The 26,442-nt window shown below is 46.9% G+C and overlaps 2 long non-coding RNA genes across 7 annotated transcripts in view; both read right to left on the reverse strand.

The window, feature by feature from the left end:
* Positions 1-1,230, reverse strand: part of LOC101152339 (uncharacterized) — a 42,079-nt gene extending 40,849 nt beyond the window's left edge. The window contains exon 1 of the long non-coding RNA XR_008677017.2: positions 272-1,230. This is a non-coding gene — a long non-coding RNA (uncharacterized lncRNA). The remainder of the gene's footprint in view (positions 1-271) is intronic.
* Positions 1-25,947, reverse strand: part of LOC129531685 (uncharacterized) — a 169,454-nt gene extending 143,507 nt beyond the window's left edge. For 3 of the 6 annotated variants that reach the window (XR_008677012.2, XR_010129911.1, XR_010129912.1), the window contains exon 1: positions 25,585-25,876. This is a non-coding gene — a long non-coding RNA (uncharacterized lncRNA). Of the gene's footprint in view, positions 1-25,584 lie in introns of all 6 variants that reach the window. The other 3 variants (XR_010129910.1, XR_008677011.2, XR_008677010.2) reach the window with 3 other exon arrangements.
* Between the last annotated feature and the right edge of the window lie 495 nt (positions 25,948-26,442).

Below are 26,442 nucleotides of genomic sequence, written 5' to 3' on the forward strand. Positions count from 1 at the left end.
CCAAGCAAAGGGCTCCAAGGTGCACTAATAGGGTCTTATAGGGTGGGAGGAGGTGGCCCCTTTCTGCTCTGGGCTGATCAAGCCTCACCTGAAGCACCTTACTTCATTCTCAGTTCTACAGTTTTAGCAGGACAGAGGCAGCTTAGAATCTTCAGGGGAGAGGAGAGACAGTGAGGGAACTTGTTAGGTATGAGGTGGTCAAAGGAACCCTGGGCCTTGGAATATCTTGGTGGAATGTGAAAGGAGGTAGACAGATTGAACCATTTTGTACCGAGGGATGCAGATGGAGGTTGGAATGTGGATGGAGGCTGGCAAGTTTCCAATATACAAACTGTTCAGTGAAGACCAAATGTTCAAGCCATCAAAAGAAGGCCGGGGCTGCTGGATCACTGGGGACATCACAGAAGAGTCAAGAGGTTTCCAGGGGCTGCAGGAGATGGTTGCTGGGTCCTCTGTAACTTTGGGCGTGAGTCTAGGAAAGCAATAATAGCTTTGCAGAATGCTACAGCAAGTGCAGAAGAGTGAAAAACCACGAAGCTGATGTTTTCTGCACACCTCGTCTGTGCCTCCCTCTGTGTTGTGTCCCACAGTTAACACTAGCAGCAGCCTCTGAGACAGGTATTATGGTTACCTCCATCCTACAGATGAAGACATTGAGGCTTAGGGATGCAAACTGAATTGCCCAAAGTTACATGACCAGTAAGTGGTGGGCTAGTTCAAACCCTGATCTCTGGGACTCCAGTGACAAAAGAACCAGTAGTCTCAGGGGAAAGGCCAAGTGGGTTGTATTTACCACCATAAAACCAAAAAAAAAGTCTGAGAGACCTAAGTTGTTCGTTTAGATAGTTTTTATCTCCACTTGGTCTCACCTTAGTAAATTTCACATGAATAGAACATGTGGGTGGAATTACGATCAAAAATTTTGAAATAAGGCTGGGCACGGTAGGCTCACACCTGTAATCCCAGCACTTTGGGAGGCCTAGGCGAGTGGATCACCTGAGGTCAGGAGTTCGAGACCAACCTGGCCAACATGGTGAAACCCCGTCTCTACTGAAAATACAAAAATTAGCCAGGCATGACGGTGCATGCCTGTAATCCCAGCTACTCTGGAGGCTGAGACAGGAGAATCGCTTGAACCCAGGAGGCAGAGGTAGCAGTGAATCTAGATCACACCACTGCACTCCAGCCTGGGCAACAGAGTGAGACTCCATCTCAAAAAAAAAAAAAGTATATATATATATAGATAGATAGATATATATATATGTAACAAAAAACATAAATCCAAGGCAGAACTCAGGCCAAAATACCACCAAAGACAGTCAACCCTTTGGAGGATGAGTGTATACAATTTAGTCTGAAAGGTGCATGGGAAAAAAACCACAGAAGGTGGACCAGATGGATATCTTCTGGTGATAATGACAGAGCCACAGGTTGAACCAGAAGCCCAAGCCTGGGAGAATGAAGTATGTCTACAGAATGACTAGGTCTCAGTGAGGAGGGCCAAAACTGGCCTAGCCGACTCCAAGGGCTCTGACTGAGGTGTCAGAGATACAGACAGGTGAGGCCGCCCTTATGATGGGAATGTCGGATCCTGCCCAGAAAACTGGGAGCTCCCTTGTTCCCAAAGCAGGAGAATCACATTCCACATACTTGCAATTGTTGACTACTGGTCAGAATCGTTGAAAACAAAAAGTGTATTGTTTGAAACCAAAAATAGATTTGATGCACCTGCTAGCAAAATACTAAATTTTTGTAGCTGCCAGATGTAAAGCACAGAATCAGCAATGAAGAATGCAAAGGGGAGCATACTGTGTCTCAATAATTGAGCATGATGACAATAATTGGCCAGACATTTCACATTTCACCTAATCACTTGCTGCACAATTTATCCATGGGTGAAATAAATGGAAGTGGGTCTTTTTATTTTATTTTTTAAGTAACACAGTCTTGCTCTGTTGCCCAGGCTGGAGGGCAGTGGCATGATCATAGCTCACTGTAACCTCAAACTTCTGGGCTCAAGCGACCCTCCCACCTCAGTCCCCCAAGTAGCTAGGACTACAGGTGTGCACCGCTGCATCTGGTCAAGTTTGTGTGTGTGTGTGTTTTTTTTTATAGATAGAGTCTGGCTATGTTGCCCAGGCTGGTCTCAAACTCCTGGGCTCAAGTGATCCTCCCACAGTGCTGGGATTATAGGCATGAGCCACTGCGTCCAGCCCAGAAATGGGTATTTTAAATGTATTACGAAAAACAAATTGTTATGGGTGGAGCTGTGTCCCCTGCAAATTCATATGTTGAAATCTTAACCTCTAGCACCCCAGAATGTGACTGTATTTGGACATATGGCCTTTAAAGAAGTAAAATAAAATGAGGTAATTACTTTAGGCCCTAATCCAATTTGACTGGCCCTACTAGGAAAAGGAAATCAGGACACAGACATGAGCACGTACAGAGAAAAGACTGTGCCAGGAGAAGGCTGCCATCTGCAAGCCAAGGAGAGAGCTCTCAGAAAAAAACGATCTTGCTGACACCTTCCTCTTGCACTTCCAGCCTCCAGGACTGTAAGAAAAGAAATTTCTGTTGTTTAAGCCACCAAGTAGTATTTCGTTATAGCAGTCCAAGCAAACTAATGCACATATCAAAACTACTTTAGTTTTTCCACTTTGTTGCAAATAATTGCAAGGTGTCCAGGTTTTCTGTCTTCCCCCAGCCTGCAAGTGCTCAGAGGACACCCAACCCTATGATCTCAGCCAACTCATGAAGTTTGATTTCACAAAACTTAGTGATGTCTTCCCAGTGGAATCCTAAATGATAAGGAAAATGGTATAGAGCCAAGACTTGAACATTAACAACCCAGGAGCACAGAAACAGCACAGTTAGCTGAGAGGCGTTATGGAGAGAAGCAACCGAATGCGCACTGAGCGCTGTGAGAAGTCCACGACAGTGGGGAACAGCGCCCACCGTCACAAAAAGAAAGACCCTCGGCAGGTACTTTAGAGTCACGTTCATGCTGTAATATGTGGGGAAGAAAGACTATTCCAAATGGATCTGGCTCTTTAAAACAAGGGAATTTTCCTTGCTGTTGGGAACCAGCAAAATCCAGCTGCTCATTGAACTGCCTGTCTGGAATCTCACAAATTTGCACCTTGAAGTTGTTAATAAAGGACTAAGTTGATAATTCGAACAAACCCTGTGGTTTGGAAGTCACTGTTTTTCTGCTTAGCGTTCGACTTTCAAGCTCTTCTTTTGGAATAGCTCTTCAGGGCATTCTATGGATGTGTAATAAACCGACAAATTCCTTGTGAGAAGTTTTAGAAACTGTCAGGTGAAATGAGCCAGGTGGGAGGGCCCAGATGGCTCAAAACTGAAGCAATGAGGGCTCTTTTCACTGTAGCTTCTAAATGGGCTCCCAGGGTACACCCCCCCACACCAAAAATTTTCAGCCATGTTTTGGTAGAAGAGTGCGTCATCCTGAGGGTGCTACCACGAGGGACCACATCATTTGCATATTTATGTCACAGCAGGCCTGATCCACACAAACTCCAGTCGCTTACCGAGTTGTGCACCTTTACCTCCATGTGCTCACTGGCCAGCTGGAAGACACACAGCGAACCTCTTGTGCTCTCAGCCTTGGTTTGCTGACTCCCATGCCTTTGCACATGCTGACCCCCCCTCCACACACCTGGACCACCACTGCACATCCAAATCCACCTGCCTCTCAGGGCCTTGTCCAAATGCTGCCTCCTTCATGAGCACCCATAGTGAGTCCAAGGCAAGTCCCTGTCCCTCCCTAAACTCCAGGTCACATCACCCCAAGTCATCTTCATCAATTTCCCTTCCTTTTTTATACCCCCATTGCTTAGATCTTGCTTTTATGGGGCTGTAAGTGGTTTCCACTGGGATGCCTTTCTAGTTCACCTCTGTGTCCTCATCAATTCGGTGCTGAATTATATACCTGTGATTTTTTTCACTTCCTTTCAATGTCATTACTTTCTAATTGCAATGCAGAAACATTCCTAGTAGTATATTCCAAAGCACACTGTCATTTGGTGTTCTTTATAATGTACAGTGACTATCACGTTTGCCCTTCCAAGCCCTAAAATCTTTCTTTCCACTCATCTCTTCTGCTTATATGCCTTGATGCAAGAGGGGTTAAAGTTTCATGCATAAAATGTCTGCACTAGAGGGCACACTAGAGCATGTCCATGCATAAATGTGAACACATATAAATGTGTGCATGGGACGAGGCAAGAAGACGGGGATAGTAGAGAGAACAGAGGCTGGCTGAATCTCCTCGGGAGATGATCTGGAGGAGCTGCATTTAATCCAAACATAAAGCCTTGGTCTAGGAAGTGATCTTCTTCAAAGGCTCTTAGTCTCGTGCATGAACATGAAGCAGCAGAACCTGTGACTTCCAAACCACAGGGCTGTTTAAATTATCTCCTGTTCCTTTATTAACAATGTCAGCATGCAAATTTGTGAGATTTCAGGACATACAATTCAGGGAGTAGTGGAATTTGTGGGTACCAAATAGCAAGAAGTTTCCTTGTTTTAAAAGAACCAGATCAAGTGGAATATTATTAATTATATATTACCTAATACTATCTGGGAGTGCAGCTATTGACCAGCGATGGCAAGCTGTCCATCACGGGCAGTGAAAGGGCCTGGCTGGGCCACCTTTTTCTCCATGGCTGCCAGAGACATTGGCCCTGGTCACTTACACGATCTCCACGTGTACAGCCCAGCAGAGGAGCTGGCCACACTGCAGTGGCTGCAGGAGCATGCAGGTGTTTCCATTTGTTATTGGTGGCTACTTAGCCAACATATACTTGGGGGAAGGAGGGGGAGTCCCCCAGAGGTGCTTCACCAATTCCGTAATAACAATTCTACTCTGTAACACTCTTAATGCTTGGGCGAGAGAAACTGCTGCCACCCCATGCCCACCCTCACACGTGTCACGTTTTTCTGGCCCATCTGCACAGGCAGGGGCCCAGGTGTTGCCATCTGTTCTGAATTCTCAAAATGTCACTGTGATATGGGCAGCCTAGAGTTTCACATTTCAGCCAGTTATTCACCCTGCCACGTCTGTCTTGATTGTGGCTCTCATGTGTCCATTCTGCTGCTGCCTCCCACAAGCCAGGTCCTTTCCTTCCAGGCCACACCAAGATCCATGCTGAAAGTGACTTCTAGGAGGGCTACAAATCTCCAGTGTTTCTTCACTTCAATTCTTCCCACCAAGTCATTATTCTAAAGCTGCACATTGATCATTCCATACTTTGCTCAAAAACTCTAAGCAGCACACACACACATGTGCACAGACACACAGACACACACACACACACACGCCCCTGCAGGTGAAAGACCCAACCCAACACTGTGATCTGACAGTTGGGACTCTACACACGTCCCCAGCCTCCTGCTCCACCGCAGCTTGCCTGAGCCAGTGAGCCCAGATGTGCCACAGGCACCTGCACTCCGCCTCTGACCATGCCACTCCTCCATTTGTAATTATTTTTCCATTTTAAAAATTTCAATCCAATGTCACTTATCTTCTGCCTATAGTAATTTACTGCTTCTAATCTTCTACAATATTCATATGTTTTGTCCTCAAAACATTTGTGTTTTTTGGAAGCCTGGTCCCATGAAATTCTCTAAGAAAAAAACAGAAAGTTCCACCATCATCTACATTTAACATATACCACAAATGTTATGCTGTTTCACATATTTTCAAAACACATATTTGGATATTTAAAATGCACGACCAAAGGCTCTGAGAAGTTTTGCAGATTTTTAGAAAAAGATGTTTCTCTTGGGTCAACCTGGCTTTTCCCATGCTATATTTATTTGACTGTACACCCTTTGGGGACACAGTATTTATAATGGTCTCCTCCACTCACTGGCACCCCCTGACCTCCAGTGCTCCCTTTACAGGCATCACCACATTACGAACAACTGACCCACAGGTCACCTGAACATAAAAACAGTACAGAGGAAGTGATAGAAAACTTTCTGCTCCTTATGGGGCAACTGCAGCTGGATGTGCTGGGTATTTCATCTCTGAAGCCATCATGTTGGTTGAGCTCCCAGATTCTGTAAGCTCTGACCTCAGTGAGCTCACCTTGGCTGGAGCCTGATCTGTGCAATCCAGAACTTGTTTGGGAGCTGTGGGTTTAGGAGAGTTTGGGTGGGAACATGGGTGGGATGGGCATCATGGCCCCCTGGTGCTTTCTTTACAACTAGACAGTGTTTCCCCCAAGTAGGGTGCTTCTTTGCATTACTGGCCTGAGCCTAAGGTCCTCATAGTGATAGAAATGCACCTCTGATTATTCTCTCTGAGTCCCTGAATGCTGAGACCAGGCTGATACCCAGTACAGGGAGGACCCTAAGGTTGCAGGATATGAGTGGTGAGAGAAGAACCCTGGAGAAACTCAGTTTCTCAATCCCAAGAGATCCCAGGGATGGGTGGATAAATTGGAAAGGCTACCCAACAGCCCCACTCCACAGAGCATGCTTTAAATTAAGACAGAGAGTTCTCCTGCAACTAGCCCTTCATGGCCCCTGACCTCTTAGTTCTGGGAACCAAGTGGAATAAGTGTCATCAGTCTGGTGGAGCAGGCAGGCCTCCTGCTGGCAGCCTGCCCTCTCTGTGGACCCTTCCAGGACAGAGAACACAGCCCAAGCACAGCAAGCCATGGGGCTGGAGGCTCCATGGTATCAGAATCTCATCACATATTCTATCCTTGACCCTTCATTTCTTTAAGTTGCTTTTAAGCCACATTTCATATATCAGGACCTGCTGTTTACATAAAGCAGTGGTGGAGAGTCCCATTCATCAAAGGCAACTGCATGTCATTTGGCGTTGGCCCTGCCTTGTGGCAGGGGCCCCCTAGAGACCTATGCTGGGTGACTAGAAGCATCTTCTGGGCTCAGCAGGAAAGGGGCTAAGGCCCACCAATACCCAGACCTGCATGTCCAGAGACAGTGTCAAATTTGACCTGAAATATTAAGAGTTTAATGCCTTCTTGTTTTACAGTTTTAAAGGGGCAATTTCTGACATTCTTGTTTTTAATAAAAAGGAAGAGAAAAGCACAGAGTTGTTAATTATGTAATTACAAAGCGGTGCAAAATGAACATGTGCGGCCTTTGTTCAAAAACCATTAAGAAGTTTAAGATGGTAACAGCAGGGCATTAAACCAAGCCAGGCCCTTCTGCACAGGGGAGGCCCTAAGCGACTGCACAGCGCGCACACCTGTGAGGCCGGCCGAGCAGATATCAACATTGGCCACGGGTCCGGCAGGGAGAGTGCCAGGGACTTCATGGTCTCACTGTAAGGCCTGCAAGGTGGCAAGACAGAAGTACAGCATCCTGGAGAGACTTCCTTGAAAAGAGGCTCTCAGCCCAGCCCTCGGTGCCCTCCCAAATTCCCACACTCTTGGGGTTTGGGCTGACTTGGCAGCCTCTAATCGTTTGATTTGACTCAAGCTCCACCCTTGGTGGGTTCAGTCTCCTTCTTGTAGGTTGTGTCCATTCCTACTCTTGAGATTATTTTCATCAATCTGTTTTATTTTTGGCCCCAATCAGGTCTATTTTTTATTTGGGTTGCTTGTCTACATTTCACGCTCAAGGTCAAACTTTCTCAATATGCAGATACTAAAATGTGATTCTCCGGGGGCCATGGCCTGGCCTGTGCTGAGCCCTGGTTGTCTGTCTTTCCCTGAGCTGACCACACCCTGGATCCATTTATGCCGAGGCTCTCTGAAGCTCACCTCCTGAAATCTCTCGGCTGCTCCGGCTCCAATGGCCCTCCACTGCATTCACTGTCCGCTGGTTCCCGTTATCAGGCCCTGACTCCTTCCTGTTTCTGGCCCATATTCTCTAAAAGCTCTGAGCTCCATTCCTCTGCCTCTTTGCCCTGAAGTCACATGGGAGTCGGAAAGACACAGACGTTGTGTCAAAGCTCTACCCAATCCCACATTCCAACTGGAAACTGCCCATTTGTCACCTCCCCAACACATAAAACTTATCAGCTTAAATATCATAATTTCAGCAGGAAAAAAGTGAATGACTTAATAAATAGTCTGGGAAAATGTGCTACACATTTAGGGTAAAATGAAACTCCCTTACTTCAAATTATAAACAAAAATAAGTTCTACTTGACTTGACATTTTAAACCGAAGATAAAATTACTAAGTATCAGAAGAAAAAAATGTGAGGATATTTTTCGAATCTAGGGGTAGGAACAGACTTTCTAAGCAAGACAAAACCTGGGTGTTAAAAGGAAAATAACAACTACTTAAAAGTTAAATAGTTCCATAATATAAACGACACAGTAAAGAAAGTTAAGACAGGTTGAGAGAAAGTATTTGCAGCATATATATCAAAGTCTTAAAATCCAGGATATTAGAAAAGTTCCCCCAGAACAACAATGAAAAAAAAAGGAAGAAAAGGAGAAGGAAGAAGGAACGAAGGGAGGGAGGGGAAAAGGAAGAGACAGAGGGAATAAAGGAGGGAGGGAGGGGAAAGAGGGCAAACAATATAAGGAGGCAATTTATAAAAGAGCAATTAACAGGCTATAGGTCTTCTTAAACCAATCTTCCCCAGAGCAAATATATATAAAACCAGTATTTCTGGAGGCTGAGCTTAATCCTTTACTTTTTTTCAGTGCTTAGCTACAATTTTATTGGATTTTTACCATAAAACTAACTCTTCAGCAAAGAGGGCACATTTTAAATAGACCTTCTAAATGCAGAGTTCTTCTGAGTTATGAATGACTGCAAGGTAACATGACTACAAAAGTTGTTCTAAACAACATTATTCTAAATTATTCTGCATGATTATTATATTATTCTAACAACTATATTATTCCAAATTTTAAAGGAGATTAATTATGGGAGAGATGATTTACGCAATTACCAAATACACAGAGAGGACAGGACTGGGAGGAAATATGCCTGACTGGGAACAGTGGGTAACTCTAGTGGTAGGAATGTCGGTGGTGAGTTTTATTTTCTTCCTTGTCTTTTCTTCTAAACCCCTGCACCTGGCATCAAGACAGGCAGTGCCACCTGGGCACCAGCAGAGCCCTCCTCTGTCCTGGGGCAGCCGACCCTCAGGGGCACCTCTGCTCCCAGGGTGTCTTTCACCTGGGGCTTTTATATTTTCTTCAGATATTACCTTAAAGAAACATGCTATTCACATCCTACAGACATTTTTTTTACATGGTTTTTGCGTTGCTTCAAATAATGTCCTCAATTTTACAATAAGAGGATTATTTAAAATTTTAAAAGCTGACGCTTGTAGCAAACTATTGTGACCTGTGGTGCCTGCATCCCCTGTCCGGCCACTAGGTTGTCCCGGCTAGAGTCCAAATGCCTCCCAGCTGCCTGCTCACATTTCTGAGGTGGGCAGGGATCCATGGGCCTCTCTTTGGCCCACTCCTGTGCACGTGGGATGTCCACAGCTGGGACACCTGTGCGTGGGCACCCGCCCTGCAGGTCGCCTCCAGATCTGAGTCCTCACTCCTCCGCCTCTTGACTTTGAAGTCAAGGTTTCACTCTCTTGACGAATACTCACTGCTTAAGGCTACCCTTGCTACTAAAATAACTTTCCATGAAATACTCTGAAAGAAGCTTCTTGACTGTAAATGCCATTATATTATCAGAAATGCCATGTTTGTGTGCGGTTATGTCTTGTGTAACTGACTCCACCGGATTTTCGAGGTGAAGATTGCTCGTTTTTGTCATTTCCAAAACCCAACATTCTTTCACTATAATGTGGCAACTTCTCAGTTCTTTAAACTATTTTTTTCTTTAAGTTCTTATGAATTGATGGTTCCTGTTTTTCTGAACTGTGTGTTGAACCCGTGCTTCTGCTAGGTTCAGAGTCACCTTTGTTCAATAACTAGCAAATGAGGCAAAAAGGTCTCACATAAAATGTGACTTTGTGGCCACTTGGGAGCCTCCATCTCCTCTCTTTGTAAATTTTAATTTGGAGAGATGAGTGTGAACCTCAAAGGAGGGAAAGGGAGCGGGAAAATGGCAACGTGGGTGAAAGTTCCATGTTCGGGTGAGGTTCTCTGTGTGAGGTGAGACTGTGCTGTCCTACTCACATGGGAACCGTGGCTCGGCCGCCAACCTCGCACGGAGTACAGGGACCCACACAGAGACACACTCTGTAGCCCACCAGAGCATGGATCCCATCCCATATAAAGATGAAATGAGTCTTTTTGTTTTTTTCTTTTTAGCACATGTAAAGGCCAAATTTTTCTTTGGAACCTCGATTTTCTTTTGAACCTTGATTTAACTTTTAGGAAAAGTGAAAACAAAAGGAGAATACTGTATTCACCCAAATAAAAAAATGATTTCCTGCGTCCAGGTTGACTGCTCATCCATTAGCAGCAGATGTCTCTCGAGTAGCTGAACCACACCAAGCTGGTCCTGGGACTTGAGGAGCCCCCTTCAACCTCTGTCAGGACGCATGCTGGATTAGCATCTGCTAGGGCTGCCGTAAGAAAGTACCAAAAAATAAGTGGCTTAAACAATAAAATATTGTCTCACAGTTCTGAAGGCTGGAAGTCTGAGATCACAGTGCCCACCGGGCCAGGCTACCTCCAAAGGGAAGGCTATGTTCCAGCCTCTCTCTCGGCTTCTGGTGGTGTAGCTGTTTAAGTCCAGTCTTCACATGGTGTACTCCCTGAGTGTGTGTCTGTCTTGAAATTTCCCCTTCTTATGCGGACACCAGTGGTATGGGATGAGGGGCCCACCCGACTCCAGCATGACCTCATTTGAACTAATTACATCGGCAATGGCACTGTTTCCAAATAAGGTCACGTCTGAGCTGCCAGGGGCGAGGACGTCCACATGTGAATTTTGGGAGACACAAGTCAACCCATCACACACGGAGGCCCTAAAGGATGAATCACACACGTCTGGACTCCTACTCACTTTCTTAGTCGTGTCTTGTACCAGTCCTCTTCCCCCAAACTCGTTCCCCTGAAAGCAAGTTGCCTTCCCACTAAGAACGGACCATTTGCTTTCTTTCCCTTCAGTGTCAGTGTCTATGCTAAGGAGCAGGTTGTTTAAAAAGCAGCTCAAAATCCACCAGACTCCTCAGGAAGTGCCTCTCAGGGAGGCCTCTAGACGGGGCTGCTGTGCCTCAGTAAAGACCTCCAGCTGCCCTGTGTCTCCTGACTCCCGGGCTTTCTGATTCTAACCTCATGGGTGCTCTGAGGGTAAACCCCAGGAAGTCCTGTAGGTCCCGGGGCTGTTCCTGTGAGGACAGCTGTCCCCTGCACGCACGTGGGGTGCTGTGTGCTCCTGAGGAGCCGGCTGGGGCAGGCAGGGCCCAGTGACACCTGGGCTGGAACTGTGGCTCCCCGACTTGTTAGCTGGCTCTGCTTCCTCTTTAAGAAATGAGGATGATCATGCAGGGTTCCTAAGGGGGTTAAAGTGTGTGAACTCCTTAGAGGCGCACCTAGCCCAGAGGAGAAACATAAGTCAGCCTCAGCTCCTCACGGTGCCTTCTGCCACAGACAGCATTTGCCTTCACCAGGCTTGTTTTTAAAACAATTCTTGACTTGGAAAGGGTCCTTGGGAAAAATTAAAATTTTTAAAATAAATAAATAAAATCTGAGGTTAATTCTTCTGAAGACCCAATCTCCATTTCCTCATCCATCTGTTTTGTAAATACAATCTGGTGTCCAGGCGACTCTGAGGGACTGGGACCCTCCTGAATCACACAGCGTCCAAGTCACTCACTGCTCTCATTTCTGGCTACCAGATTGTTCCCCGGGGGAATGGAGTCTCTGCCCCTGGGAGCTCAATTCGAAACCATGGCTGACCGTGAGGATGGCGACTCCCCACTCGGACCCCCTGAGGATGGCGACTTCCCGCTCGGGCCCCCTGAGACTTTGCTGGGGCTGGAAGACCACACACAGTGCATTCCCTAAAGGCCAGGGCCTGCCCATCCACCCATCCATCCACACTTCCCCTGGGGATGCCTGGATAAGCTCAGGGCCCCACCCACCCAACAGGGGAGGAGGGGAGACCCAGCCAGCCCTCCTGGAGCCCTGACATTTACAGCTGCAAAGATAGGCAGCTGCGCTCAAACACACAAGCCAGGCCTCTCAACACAAAAAGAGGTTTAACATTAAAAAAAACATTATGAGGCTGAGGCAGGCAGATTGCTTGTGTCCAGGAGATTGAGACCAGCCTGGGCAACACAGCAAAACCCTGTCCCTACAAAAAATAGAAAAATTAGCCAGGCCTGGTGATGCATGCTTGTAGTCCCAGCAACTCAGAAGGCTGAGATGGGAGGATCACCTGAGCCTGGGGAGGTCGAGGCTGCAGTGAACCGTGATCGTGCCACTGCACTCCAGCCTGGGCAACAGAGTGAGACCCTGTCTCAAACAAAACAAAACAAAAAAAAACCCATTTTGATAGATTTTGTGGAAAATAAGGAAGAAAAGAAAAAGGCCCATTCTTTTTTGCTTATACTGTATTTGCATAAAGAAACTCTGAAAGGACATATAAGAAACTAAGAAAAGGGTTACGGAGGGAACTGGATGGGAGATGGGGATGGGTGTGTGTTTTTCACTGGATACCTTTTTATACAATTTCATTTTTGAATCCTATTCAGAAAAATTAAAGCTGGAAATTCTATTCCCTCATTTACCACATTTACAGGGTGAAAGAGAAATTCTGTATCCTCATCCCAAGAGATGCTGAAAAGCATCCGTGGAAGGTTGGCACCACCTGTCATGAGCGCCTTTTTCCAGATGAGTACCTACAGCACCTGCCTTGGCAAAAGAGTTCCCCAGGACTCATCGCAGAGCTTCCGGCTGGACTCCCTGAGGCCATGGAGAATTGCCAGGGTAGGGGTTACAAAGAAAGATGCCCTCCCTTGGAAATAATTTGTTTGAAGGCTCCTAATCTGCATGTGATCTTGGAAAATAGGATCCAGCAAACCTGGATGTGTGCAAGCCATTGGAGATTCGTGATTTCTTGGATGAAGCTGGGAATTCCACCTCTGCCTCAAGCTGTGCACCCTCAAACTCTCAAAAGCCTCAGTTTACTCATCTGCAACATGAGTTAAGAGTGCCCAACCCCCATAGGATGGGAATGATCATGTTAAGAGACATGCATTCTCCAATCCCTACTGCTTCCAGGAGGCCCTTCAGAATAACATTGATTCACTACACACAGTGTAAGCAGCATGGCTGATCTCTCGTAAGTCCTGCAAGAGGTAGCAATTAGAACCTCAAACATGAGAATCAAAGAGTGCCACTTTTGCAGCAGTAGAAGACTAAGAAATTGTAATAATCCTTTGAATCAGTTTGCTCAGATTACTCCCAGATTACTCTGGGACTTTTCTGACATATGAAGAACAATTTCTATTTCAATAGGGTGTCCATTGCCTGCCACTAACTTTTCATTTTCACAGAGAATGGCTGAAATTAGAATTGAGAGATTCTGATAATTCTGGCAAGCAGAGGGCAGATGGGGGTGAGGATGTGCGGACAGGGGCTGCGTTGCTCTAAAGGGCAGGGAAGGACTTGGGGACAGCATTTGTTCCCCTCTCCAGTGACATTCCTGTTTTGTTCAAGTGCCCCTCTGATGAACCCAGTGGGTGAACACAGAGCAGGTAACACACACTTTGGACAGGTGAGACAGTCGCGGGTGAGTCACCTCCTTACCAGGAACCTCTGGTGTGCAGTCACCTTTCCTGCGGCTGGGTGGCAGTCTGTACTCATTCTGTGCCTTACCTCTTCCCTCCCGAGCATGACTCTGAGCAGGCACTTCTGGGGACTTCAAAGAGACTGTCACATGCAGATGAGATGAGCCATGTGCCTTTCAGGCCCAGCTCAGCAGGGCCAGCTTGAAAGGCATATCTGAACTGAATCAAATGCATCCACCCCACAAACTGAGGATGTGACTATGTGTAAACAATGAAAATGACAATCATTGACAGCCGAGCGTTTAAATGCTCTGGATGTTGGAGGTAACTTACAGCCAGTATCTAATTCACAGCTGCCCTGAAGTTAGCTAACCTTGCCAAAAGCTCCCTGTGCTTGAGGATGGAGGAAAGAGAGAACAGCAGAGAAGGATGGGTATCCATCAAGACAAGGCTGGCTGAGTGTCTAAATCATCCCCACACGCTCCATTTGTCTGTGGGATCACTATCACATATTTGATCATATGATACGTTTCATAACCCCCTTTACCCCCATCAGTGAAACTTGTGCAGCAAGGGGAGCTATTTGTGTTCAGTGCAGTGCCCGAGAGCACTGGGATAGTGGCAACAGTGAAGACAATCGCTAGTGGATGTCACAGGTCTCTGCTCTTGGTCTTCACTGATCCAAGTGGTCTTCTGGTGAAGATGTAAAGGGGATACCACTCCAAGTTATAGATGACATGAAGCTTCATGTTTTATACTAGAGAATACATGGGCTAAATCTAAAAGACAACACCAATGATAATGCAAAGTTCTACTTAGGTTAAAAAAAAAGTTTTTTTTTAAAAAGTCACCACCTCATATTCAGAATGATCCCAGCACTTTGAGAGGCAGAGGTGGGAGGATCACTGGGGGACAGGAGTTTGAGACCAGGCTGGACAACACAGTGAGACCCTCGTCTCTACCAAAAAAAATATTTTAAAATTAGCCAGGCATGGTGCCACATGCCTGTAGTCCCAGCTCTTCAGGAGGCTGAGGTCAAGGGTCACTTGAGCTCAGAAGTTCAAGGCTGCAGTGAGCTATGATTGCTTCACTGTACTCCAGCCTGAGTGACAGAGTGAGATCTTGTCTCTAAAAGATATATATATATATATATATATATATATATATATATATATATATATGTATGTATGTATATACACAGAATTAGAGAGATGTGGCTTTGCAGCACGTTCCCACACAGAGAGGCAGGGAGGTCAGCTGGCTGTGAGTGCAGTGCCCAGGTCCAACAGATAGGTATGGTTGCCAAAAACCAGACAAAGGAGGTCACTGTGCCCAACTGAAGAGGGACATTGGAAAGTTGCCAAGTAGATGCTGTGGAAGGCAACACAAGGTTAAGGGTAGCTGAACACCTCAGCACATAAAGAATCTTTCCAGGAACCATGAGAAGAAGGAAGAGCTTGAACACAAGTGGTGAGGTCCACGCAGTCGGAAGGGCTTTGGTGTGGAAGGAGCTGGGGCTCACGCAATAATTCAGCAGTTTCTGGGACAGGATATGTGCTCAAGGTATATGAATGGGCATGTTGACTTATGACCATCCTTCCCATCGTGGCTATGCTTATATGACTTCGGGGGCAGAGCTAGGTCCAAAATATGGATGTGCCAGAGAATAGGCTTTGGATAACGTATAGAACGTCTTCTCAGCTGGCGCTTTGCAGTGATGCGCTGGGCTGCCTCTTTGGGAGGGAAAGGGCTTATGGATTAGACAGCCCTCTGAGGGCTCACAGAGAGGGGCTTCTATGGTGGGAAGTGCCCTCCACTTCCCACCATACACAATCTGGTGGGAAGTGGATGCCACAATCTGGCATCCTCCTCGACAGGCCCCCTACCCTGGCATGGGCATGTGAGGCCTGAGAGCCCACTGGAGGTGGAGACATTGAGGTTTCCGCTAGTGGCCACTCGTGGCAGAGGCCAGGGACCCCAACCTGACTAGCCACTGCTCGTAGCCCAGGGGCTGTGCACCTTGGAGGGGTCACCAGCCCCTCTGAAGACCTGCCGAGTGCCACCGCAGGGCTCAGTTCAGGCCCTCCACCTCATCAGAGTGACGGCTCATCTTTCAAGGCTCCCAGATCAGGAGTCTGTGTTCCACATATGTGCTGTCCAACCTGGTAGCCACATGCAGTTGTGGGCATTTAAATTAAAATTAACTGAAATTAGATAAAACTTTCAATCCAGTTCCTAGTCACAGTAGCCACATTTCAGTTGCTTAGGAGCCACATGTGGCTTGTGGCCGCTGCGTTGACCAGCACAGATACACAATCACATTTGGAATCGTGATTCCAAATGAAGGGTGTCTAAGTAATGATGATGACTCCATGTTGGATGGTTAAGCATCCGCCACTGTGGGTCACCTTGCCCATGTATCATGGAGGATCAAAGAGGACCCTCGATCATGGCCACACAGCTAGCAAGAGGAAGGCAGGACTGGCCCAGGGATTCTGATTCCACATCAACAGAGTTTTTAACATCCCCAGAGTGTCCCTGATTCCCTCTTCATGACACTGCACTAGCTGCCATATTCATACAGGGAAGCACACCAGCACCTGCATCTCCCCTACTAACAGCCCTCCTCACAACCGCACTGCTTCTCACCTGCCCTGACTGGTCTCAATTAACATTCATTGAATAATGAGTAAATAACTAAACAGATGGACAATTGAACCTCTTCCCTTAGAAGTCCAGCACTCTACACCTAATGCTGCCCCTGGGTGTCAGCAAATGAAACGTGGAGGCAGGATTGTGGTACTCCTCCAATGCCAGAGTTGGAGGAGAGAGATCATTGCTGGAATGGAGATCTGGGGCCCAGAGAACAGCTCCTACAGTCAGGAGTAAACGGCAAAAAGCCACTAATTCCAATCTAAATAGCTAATGCTATTGAATACCTACTATGTGCAGCACTTTCCTAAGAATTTTTCATGCAAGAACTCTTTGCATCCTCAGAACAACTCTCTGTGGTAATTGTTCCTCTATTTCTAGTTTACGGGTGAGGAAACTGAGGTCAGTAGGTGTTAAGTAACTTGCTATGCATGCGTTAAGTAGCTGGCTGAGCTGAGGCTCAGCCCTGGCGGTGGCTTCATCATTGTGCCTTGTGAGCCCCTCCAAGGTCACATGGTCCAGCAAACTACAGCAAACTGGGGAGTAGCCAGGAGTAAAATCATGTGGGGAACTTGAGGGGTGACTTCAGGGGAGGAACAGCCCCGTGTCTCAGTCTGTGATCCCACACACAGAAGGACATCATTTGTGCTCAAGGTAACTTGAGCAGGCAGGGCATGGGAGAGAAAAGAGGCTCAGGCCTGGGGCCCTGGGTCTGCTCATCTCCGCACAACTTGTATGTTTCTTGTCAATTGTGCCTGAACATACTGTAAAGCTTCTCCCTTAAAAAGCCAAAAGAGTAAAGTTTGAGGGATTTGTAGGACACTAACAAGAGCCAAACCTGAGGCTTATTTATGCCAGTCTAACTATTAATAGTTCCTGGAATGGCTTTACACAAACAAGAATAAGGCTGTCTATCCCCACGCAGGAAAGTTCATGTGCAAATACCACAAGGCTGGACAGTCCGGCTGCACGTGCCCTGCACCTGAGGCCCCCAGCCCAAGGGAACCCTCAGGACAAACAGCAGAGAAGCTCTGGGTGCCAGGGCATCCTCCTCGACAGGCCCCCTACCCTGGCATGGGTGTGTGAGGCCTGAGAGCCCACTGGAGGTGGAGACATTGAGGCTTCCACTAGTGGCCACTCGTGGCAGAGGCCAGGGACCCCAACCTGACTAGCCACTGCTCGTAGCCCAGGGGCTGTGCACCTTGGAGGGGTCACCAGCCCCTCTGAAGACCTGCCGAGTGCCACCGCAGGGCTCAATTCAGGCCCTCCACCTCATCAGAGTGACGGCTCATCTTTCAAGGCTCCCAGATCAGGAGTCTGTGTTCCACATGTGTGCTGTCCAACCTGGTAGCCACATGCAGTTGTGGGCACTTAAATTAAAATTAACTGAAATTAGATAAAACTTTCAATCCAGTTCCTAGTCACAGTAGCCACATTTCAGTTGCTTAGGAGCCACATGTGGCTTGTGGCCGCTGCATTGACCAGCACAGATACAGAACTTTTCCATCCTTGCAGAAGGTTCTATCAGACAGTGCTGCACTAGAGAGTTTGGGAAGCCACCTTGTGACTTCCCCGGGTCCTCGGAGAGTTTTCTGTTTCTGCCTCCTCTGCTGTCGCTGCTGTCTCTTGGCCTTCAGACTGAGACAGGAGGCCCAGGCTGGGAGAGGCCCAGCAGCAGCTAGCAGCAAGCAGGACAAGGCCCACAGAGGGTGCCCTATCAATCAGGCATTGCTGGGTGCATTTGCTGAGACTGGGAGCTCACACCGTGGCCATGAGAGCAGCGACACATTTCCAGCAGCAGAGCCTACGGTTAGAGGACAGATCACGAGAGGTGTGGGGTCCACCCCAACTGCAGCAGGCCCTGAGCAGCTCCCAGAGCCCCCCACACACTGAGACTGTAGGTGTCAAAGTTGCAATGGTAGCAGCCACCGCAGACAATGGATGCTCCCGCCCAGGTTTCCTGGCATCACCTAAGCCCAAGTTTGTTTGATGACATCTGGAGCATTATGACAAGCAAGGATCCCCAATAATGACAGAATTTGAATCTCCCAATAACCAGGCAGAGAGGGTGAGGTAGGGCAGGGCGATCTTGGAGCAGATTTAATATAATTTAGAGATTTCTAGAGTAAAGGTATGTCACATTTTGATACCTTGGCATTATAGACTGGAATTCATACCCGCTAAACAAATAATTGAGCCAGTATGGGGAATTATTACATGGGGAATAAGGAGGCTGAAATTAAAACAGGGACAGGACAGAGAATCCTGTTCTGAAAATCCTGCTTGTCATTTCCAAAGCTCGAGTGAGCATTGAGGATGTTGGGCTCATCAACAGTACATGAAACCAAGCCTGCCTGCCTTCCTCAGAGGCAAGAGTTAGGTCCACATTTCCTGGCATGCAGCTCTGGGTAATTCACAATTCCGAAGCTGCCCCTAGAGAGACCAGCCTATGTTGGCCAGGGCAAGTCCTTCTGTGATTGCTCTCTGCCCTCTTGGGGCCTACATGTCCATTGGGCACGCTGGGCACAGTGCATGGGGCCCATGATACTGTTAGGGGCCTGCAAAAGTGTTTTAATTTTGATTTATTTTAAAATCAGAGGAAAACCACAAATAAATGAAAATGAATGTATAACAATGAATCAGCCTGAATGACATTTATCTTTCTGCCAGAGCAGTCACACTCTGCTTTTTCATAAGAAAGTGGTCTGCAAAGACCAAAGCACCTGGGGTCCCTGGGCATCACCATGAGGCCATGACCCTTGCCCCCTATACCAGAGACCTGAAAGGCAGCTCCACACAGAGGTGACCCTGACACCCTGAAAAATACTCCTACAGGTTGAATTTCAGCAGGAATATTTTTCCCACCTCCCTCTGCATCCGGCTCCAAAAATAGTCAAATCTCCAGGCAGGCAAAATAGCTGGTCACCCAAAGACCTGTGACCATCTGCCTGCTCTGCCATCCTTAGCACTGGTTTCTTTCCTCCACATTGTCTTATGGCTTCATGAAGGCTGCTGGACCTCCAGCCATCACATCTGCATTCCAGACAGGGGGAAGGAGAGAATTCAGGTGCAAAATGCTAAGCCTATTACATGTCAGTCTCCTTTAGAGAGCTTTTCTAGAATCCCTAGCTAACCCTTTCAGCCTATATCTTTCATTGGCCACCGTATCTGTAAAGGAGACTAGGAAATATCGTTTTTTAACTGGGCACACTGTTGTCCCTAACAACATGGAGTTGTGGTTGACAACAGAGGAAGCAGAAGAGAATGCATACTGGAAGTCTCTACAACAGAGTGCTGAAGACAACCAGATTGATATTGTATAGTACTCTCTCCTGTGAGTGGGCCTGGGGACAAATCATTTAACTTCTCTGTAACCAGGGTCTACTTGGTGAAGTAACCACATTGCCCACACCAGAAGCATCAGGAAGGGTACCAAGGAGATGGTAGCTTCAAGGACTTTGGACCACTTGGAGGAGGGTATTCAAAGGGACAGAAGTCACTTGTTTGATTTTTGTATTAAAATCAAGTAGGATTTCTTTTCATTCATGCATTTCACCAGTATTTATCATGTATCCAATAAAGTAATAAGGACAATCCAAACACTGTTCTGTTGACTGAGGGCTGACTTGGGGCCAGGCACTGTTCCAGATCCTTTGCACATGTGGCCTCACTTAGTCCTCAGAACCATATGTGGCAGAGTCTACCATTATCATCCCCATCATTCAGATTTGGAATTGGGACAAAGAGGGGTTAAGGATGATGCCCGGGGTCACACTGTTAATACACAAAGGAGCCTAGCTTTGAACAAACAGCCTAGCTCTTAGACCCCAAGGAGGTGGTAGCGAATTGGCAGACAAGGTCTCACCTTTTTTTGTCTTTCTAGTGAAACACATATAAGCCCAATTATGTAAGGCCATCATAAATTTCCCCCAGGAGACTGGCACAGGGAGATGGGGGCTACTCTCACCTTCTGCAGCACACACCAAGAATCTCTGCTGTGCTTGGGTTCATGACTCACCCCTTCCCTCAAAGCCAGCTCTTCCTGAGTCAGGACCATGTCCTTTGAGTCCTGAGGTGCAGCAAGGAAACTGTCCAGACTTGGCTTCAAAAGCCAGGCTACTTTCCAGCAAAGAGCCAAATGGCTGGTTGCTTAGAATTTTTAGAACAGGTTCGTCTCCAAGGACATGGAGTCTATTCACATAATTCAACCTGATCAAATGCCAGAGAAGCTAAAACTGTCACATACCCATTATCTACTGGCATAATCAAGGCCAAAGGGGTTCATAAGGAGGCGGTGGGTTTTGGAGGGAGGGTGCTTGCTGCTATTTCACCTTGGACCTGAGTCCCCTCTTGTGTGCCCCTTGCTCTGCATCATCTCAGGGCCTTGCCTCACTCCTCCATCTTCCTCCTCCAGCTCCTTTACAGATAGGGTGGCCAGTGAAAGACTAGGCTGAAAGGGTTAGCTGGGAATTCAAGGAAAGGCCTGCAGAGGAGTCTGACATCTAGGAGGCTTTGCCTTTTGCCCCCCACTTCCTTCCTCTCTTCTGTCTGGAATGCAGAAGTGATGGCAGGAGCTCCAGCAGCCTTCTTGAAGTATAAGATAACTTGGAGGAATGAAGCCAGTGCTAAGGATGGCGGAGTAGGCAGATGGATGAACTGGCTGCCTGTTGACCCTTGTCCCAGAAAACCTGCTTCCTGTTTGAGGACGGAACAGAAAGAGCAATAGAATCCTTTTTCTGTGCAAGAGAAATTAAGCCTGACTCTTTTCGGAGCCCTTGCTATTTTATACATTTTCCCTTGTACCTAGCTGAATTGATAGAAACTTATCAATGTATTAATCAACACTCCGTAAGTGATTTGTCCAGTGAGAACAGCTAAAATAATACATTTTCTGTCATCATTAAAAATCCTGTGATTTTTAGTCCAATAAATGTTTTAAATGGCAGGATGAAGAGAAGAGCTACAAGACCCTGTAGCAGAAGCCCTCACTCGCAGGGTTATCACTCCTAAAACAAAAGATAAGCAGGAAAACCACAGTGGATAAGATCTGCTGTCAACCTTAGCTTTTCTGATTACACAAAGTGCAATAACATCTATTTTTTTAATCCGAAGGAATCCTCTGACACCACCAAGCATCCTGCCCACTCCTCCTTCCTGAGCACTCAACTTCCTTCTGATCTATTGTCGGCTTTTCCTTGCCTGAGCTCTGTGATCTAACCAGAACCTAACGGAACCTATAGAGAGTCCAATCCTTGCCCGACAGCCCTGAGCCAGGCCCATAGCTGCCTAGCCCAGAGCACTGGGGGCAGAGGGAGGTCCTCTGGATTATGGCACAAGGGGAAGTTGCAGGAAAAACTCCCCACAAATTAGCACCATCTACAATTGACCAACAAAGTGCAGATACTTCTCAGCATTCAAAGCCTAAACAATCAGGATGGAGACATATAAAGCATTCAATGCTTCACGTTGGCAGGCCGATACCAGGTATTTCACTGACAGGTGAAACAGCAGAGTGACGGGACAGAGTGATCAAGGCAGAGTGATCTAAAGGACACAGTAGTACTTCTTTAGGACCCTGGCAGAATGGAAGAGAGCATCTGGCTTGAAGGCACTGCACAAACTTGAATGATCTTCTTCAGAATTGACAAGGAAAGGCCATGTTATGTTCACCCTGGGTTAAGTTTTAAGTGTATCTTATTTAATTTTTTTCAATATGAGTCATCTCCAGATACTGTGATGATTTCCAAATAACCAGAATCTAGATGACTAGAAATTTACTCTAGCTGGCTTTAGACAGGAAGCGTGAGGACAGAATCCAGCTGCTTCCACTCCAGGGTAGGTCTGAAGCCAACCGTCCTCGGTTTCCTGGCCTGTGGCATCAGTCTGGTTGGATTACACACAAAGCCCTGCAGATCTGCTGCTTTTCCTGATTCTCCTGTCCTGAGTGAGTGCAAGGGGCTCCCCTGTCGCCGATGTGTTCTTTGAAGCAGATGCTGTGCCTGATACCTGCTGGAGAGTCCCACCGCCTTGAGTGAGTCAATAAACCTATCATCCTTCCCATCTTCCAGGATGGATATTGGGGTGGGAGAAGGTTAAAGGGAATACCATAAAGTTGCTACCATACGGTTAGGGCTGAATACAATGGGAGTTCTTATTGTGATGATGTCAATGATGATGACAGTGATGATGATGATGATGATGATATCTAGAACTCCAGGTTTTCCTGGAGAGAACCAAGGAGGATTCCCCACTTACCTAATAAATAAATGTCCTGTAAATGTAGAACATGCCATGTAATTGATGACACAAGCGGGATCTCACTTCTGGGGGATGAGAATCAATTCTTTATGGATTCCCACAGGGCAGAGGGACCCAGGTGGAGACACTAAGCTGTCTGTTATATTTCTGAATGAATGAGTATGTACGTAACAGTTATCGTGTCTCCTTGTAACTTGTATGCTAATCATAAAATCTTCACAAGGACTCATGACATTCATGCTATGACTATTCTCATTTTATAATGAGGAAGGCGGGACACCAAGGAATTAAGTAACTTGCCAACATAGGGACGAGCTCACCACTCAACAACCAAGGGCGGGGATACCAGTCAGGTACTGTGGAAAACACTGGACATGAGGTAGACCAGGTGCACCAGGTCCAGGTGCTGATGAGAGGTGGAGAGTGGGAGACAGGGTCAGTGAGCCACAGGCCAGTCCCTAGGCTGAGGGCAACATGACAACAGGACATTGGCCAACTTCCAGCTGTCATCACTGTCTGTGTTTCATTTTCACAGTTCGATTAATACATGCTCTATATTCAGGCATGCCCGCGGCCTTATTTCTTGATGACAGAAGTGATAATATCAGTACCCCCATAGGCTTGTTCCTCATGGGTAGGAGGTGACTCAACTCCTAATGTCCAGACAACTGCCCAAATTCTGCATGAAAAAAAACATGATCAATGTCTGGGATAAAAATCAGCCACCTTAAAACCCTTTAAAGGATTGAAGGACATGGGACCCAGTGATAAGCACATGTCTGGGGCCCAGCACCTTCTCTGAAACAAGGATGATCGAATGTTGGTGTCCACACCACACAGAAGAGCTGTCTAAGGCAGTTTGCCTTTGACTGGCTCCCGTCTCCATGAAGGTGGCACGTCTCCGAGTGCTTACAAGGAGACAGGGTCTCACCCTGAGAGGACTCACCCAGAGAGACAAGCAGAGCTGCTCTACTGGCTTAAAAATGCCTGGCACCTGACTTGTGGAGGCTTCTAGTTGGCGCGAAATTGTTAGCCTTGGAAACAACTGCTGCTCACGTTGGAACTGCAGGATCTTTCTTGAAAAAGCCACGGAACTAACTCAAGGGCCACAAGCCCAAATGCCTTCAGAGGGCAGATAATAAGAGAGTCTAGCAGAGTTAGTGTTGATGGAGTTCCTTCTCCATCCAGGCCCTGTTCCAGTGGCCGGGCAGATGCTAACCCATGGGGACCACACAGCAGCCCCACGAGGCTGGCAGGCCCTCAGCCTGGCTTCTGAGCCTCGCTGTAATCGCACTCTCCAAGCTTTGTGGCATTAGGGTGTGGCAGGGCCTGAGATCCGGAGAGTGTGGACCCCACCCACAGTTATCTCAACACAAAAAAAACAATCCTGAGCAGGCCAAACAGAACCTGGTGGGGGATGCCTTCACCAGGGCTGCATCTGGTCCCAGAGCTGCTGGTTTGCAGCCCAACTATTTTGTTTTATTTTTTTAATTTTCTCAATATTTATCTTCTTTTATCTATAAACGAGTAAGGTTCTGGGGAGGTTTTCTTCCTTGGAATCTTGTTCTCTCATTTTAAGCTGACTTAATCTTCCCACGCTACACGTCACATGCAGAGCGCCAACTTTGAAGTTCACTCGGTGACCGACTCTCCCGCCCAATCCCTCGGCGAGGGTGACGTGCAAGCGGAACATCTCAAGGCTCCAGATGCAGGCTCAGCCCTCAGCTGCCCTAGCCTTAATAAACACTAGATTTTTCATTTCAGAAACTATGTTCAACCTGTTGCCTCAAGACAACCTAAAAATCGTCAACACTAGCCAAAGGTTGGAAGCCAAATGTGTTAGCTCCTGCCTCAGAGACAGATCCCTTAGCAGAGGGGGTCTCTCAGCAGTAGCCCAGAGGAGCTGGGACCCAAGCTGGGAGCTGGTCACTTACATAAGGGGGGCATCCTAAGTCGATTTTAACCCGAGATCCACCAGCCAAGCGTTCCTACGGGGGGCCGGCCAGCCACCGTGCTGTGCTGAGGAGCAGATTGAACATTCTCTTAGCTGCTCCAATTTTAGAATTGGGTGCTGACTCATTATTAACCCAGGAAGCCCACACACTCAAATGACTGTACTGAAAAAGCTCCCTGTCATACCCTGCCTACTGATGTGTTGCTTTTTAAGCAAATTTGAAAAATGTTTATCATAAGGTATTTATGACATTTTAACCGTTTCATTTACAGTAACTAGAACAACATTAAAAAAAATGTTTCCTGTATTTTACTTGACAGTAAAGCTAAGCTTCATCGGAATACTAACAGCCTGAGAAATACCTATCAAGATCAAGTCAGGGTCAGGCCTCAAAGACTGAGTGGCCCCCTCCTCAGTCCTCCCCAGTCCCCCACCCCCAGCGCTAGCTAGCCCCCAGCATTTTTACGTTCTTCCTGATTTTACTACAGTTTGTGACTTTCAACGTTAAGGAAAAGGAAAGGACGTAAAATACGCTCCTGCAATCATTCATATGCTTTTAGAGAAGGCAGCCAAAGTTCTGCCTCTCTGGTATTTCTCACACTGAAATTGGGCAGCTCTGACCACGAGGCCAGAAATGGCTCAGGAGCTGCCTCTCCTCCACCTCTGAGAAGCGGAAGCTCACCCAACCTCAGCAACCCTGGGTTAGCACAAGTATACCCGCTTCCATCTCTGAGCTTCACTTTGGCTTCTCAGAGGAGTCCCGAGCAGCTTATTTTCCAGCCAAGCACTGCAGTCTCTTCCAAGACAACAGAAGGTGCAACCGGCATCTACACTCTTACAACGAAGGACTGAGAAACACCTCCTGACAGTCACACTACAGGACAGTAACCATGGGGCTGGTGACAGAGGCAGCCACTTTTCTAAAACGACAGATCTTCAAAGTCTGAAAGAAACTCAGTGTCCTCACCAGGACGCAGCAGCCTTTCCCACAGCCCAGACTCCAAGGCAAACTGCAGAAGCAACCCTAAAAATGACAGAAACATACTCACCAGGGAGAGGCTGGTGGCTCCACCTTCCCAGGAACTGTGCTGTGAAGATCTGAAGACAGGCACGGGCTCAGGCACCGCTTGTCTAGAATGTCAATTTGAAACTTAAAAAGCAGCGACCATCCAGTCATTTATTTCCCTCCATTCCCAATGATGTACACACGACTAAGAAGGAAAAAAAAAAAAGGCGCACACCTCAGCCTTCATTCTCATTGGAACGAGATGACTCATGCTGACTCATAGCCACCACTTCCTCTCCCGACATTCTCTTCATACTTGTGAGCTGGACTGGTCCGGTTCCCAGGGTCCCTGCAGCCCTTCCTGGAAGAGCAGCCTTCCTGATCCTCTCAGAGAGACCCAAACACTGACCCCACAGGGGACCCAGGGGTCGCCCACACAGGGGAAATGCTTTATTTAGGAGTCTTGAGAACAACTGGAAAATAAAATGCATGAACTTTGTGTGTATTTGAATTTCAAATACATACTCAGATTTTGTAATGTGCTATACAGGCTCATGTATGAAATTCTTGCTCTTTTCAAGGCAGTTCAGAGTAGAGAGAAGCATAAGATATTTTCTTATTCTTTTAGGTGTTCAGATTTACTTTGCTCTGGTAATAACTATTTCGGTGCCTGTTTTCTTCTGCATGTATTCCTCTGACATAACAATTCACAAGATCTAAAATCATCATCTCTTCAAAGCTGTCTGTTAGCGGGGTTGGTGCCCTGTTTATAAGTTTACATGACTTACCTCTTTTCTATCCATCTTTCAGACTTCAAGAATATTCTAGATTCAAATAGTAAAGCACCAAGGAATTAAATGAAGGTAGAGCAATCCAACTCTTAATAGTTGTTGGAGAATGT

Source organism: Gorilla gorilla, chromosome 12 (genome assembly GCF_029281585.2).
Source record: "Gorilla gorilla gorilla isolate KB3781 chromosome 12, NHGRI_mGorGor1-v2.1_pri, whole genome shotgun sequence".
Classification (NCBI taxonomy): domain Eukaryota; kingdom Metazoa; phylum Chordata; class Mammalia; order Primates; family Hominidae; genus Gorilla; species Gorilla gorilla.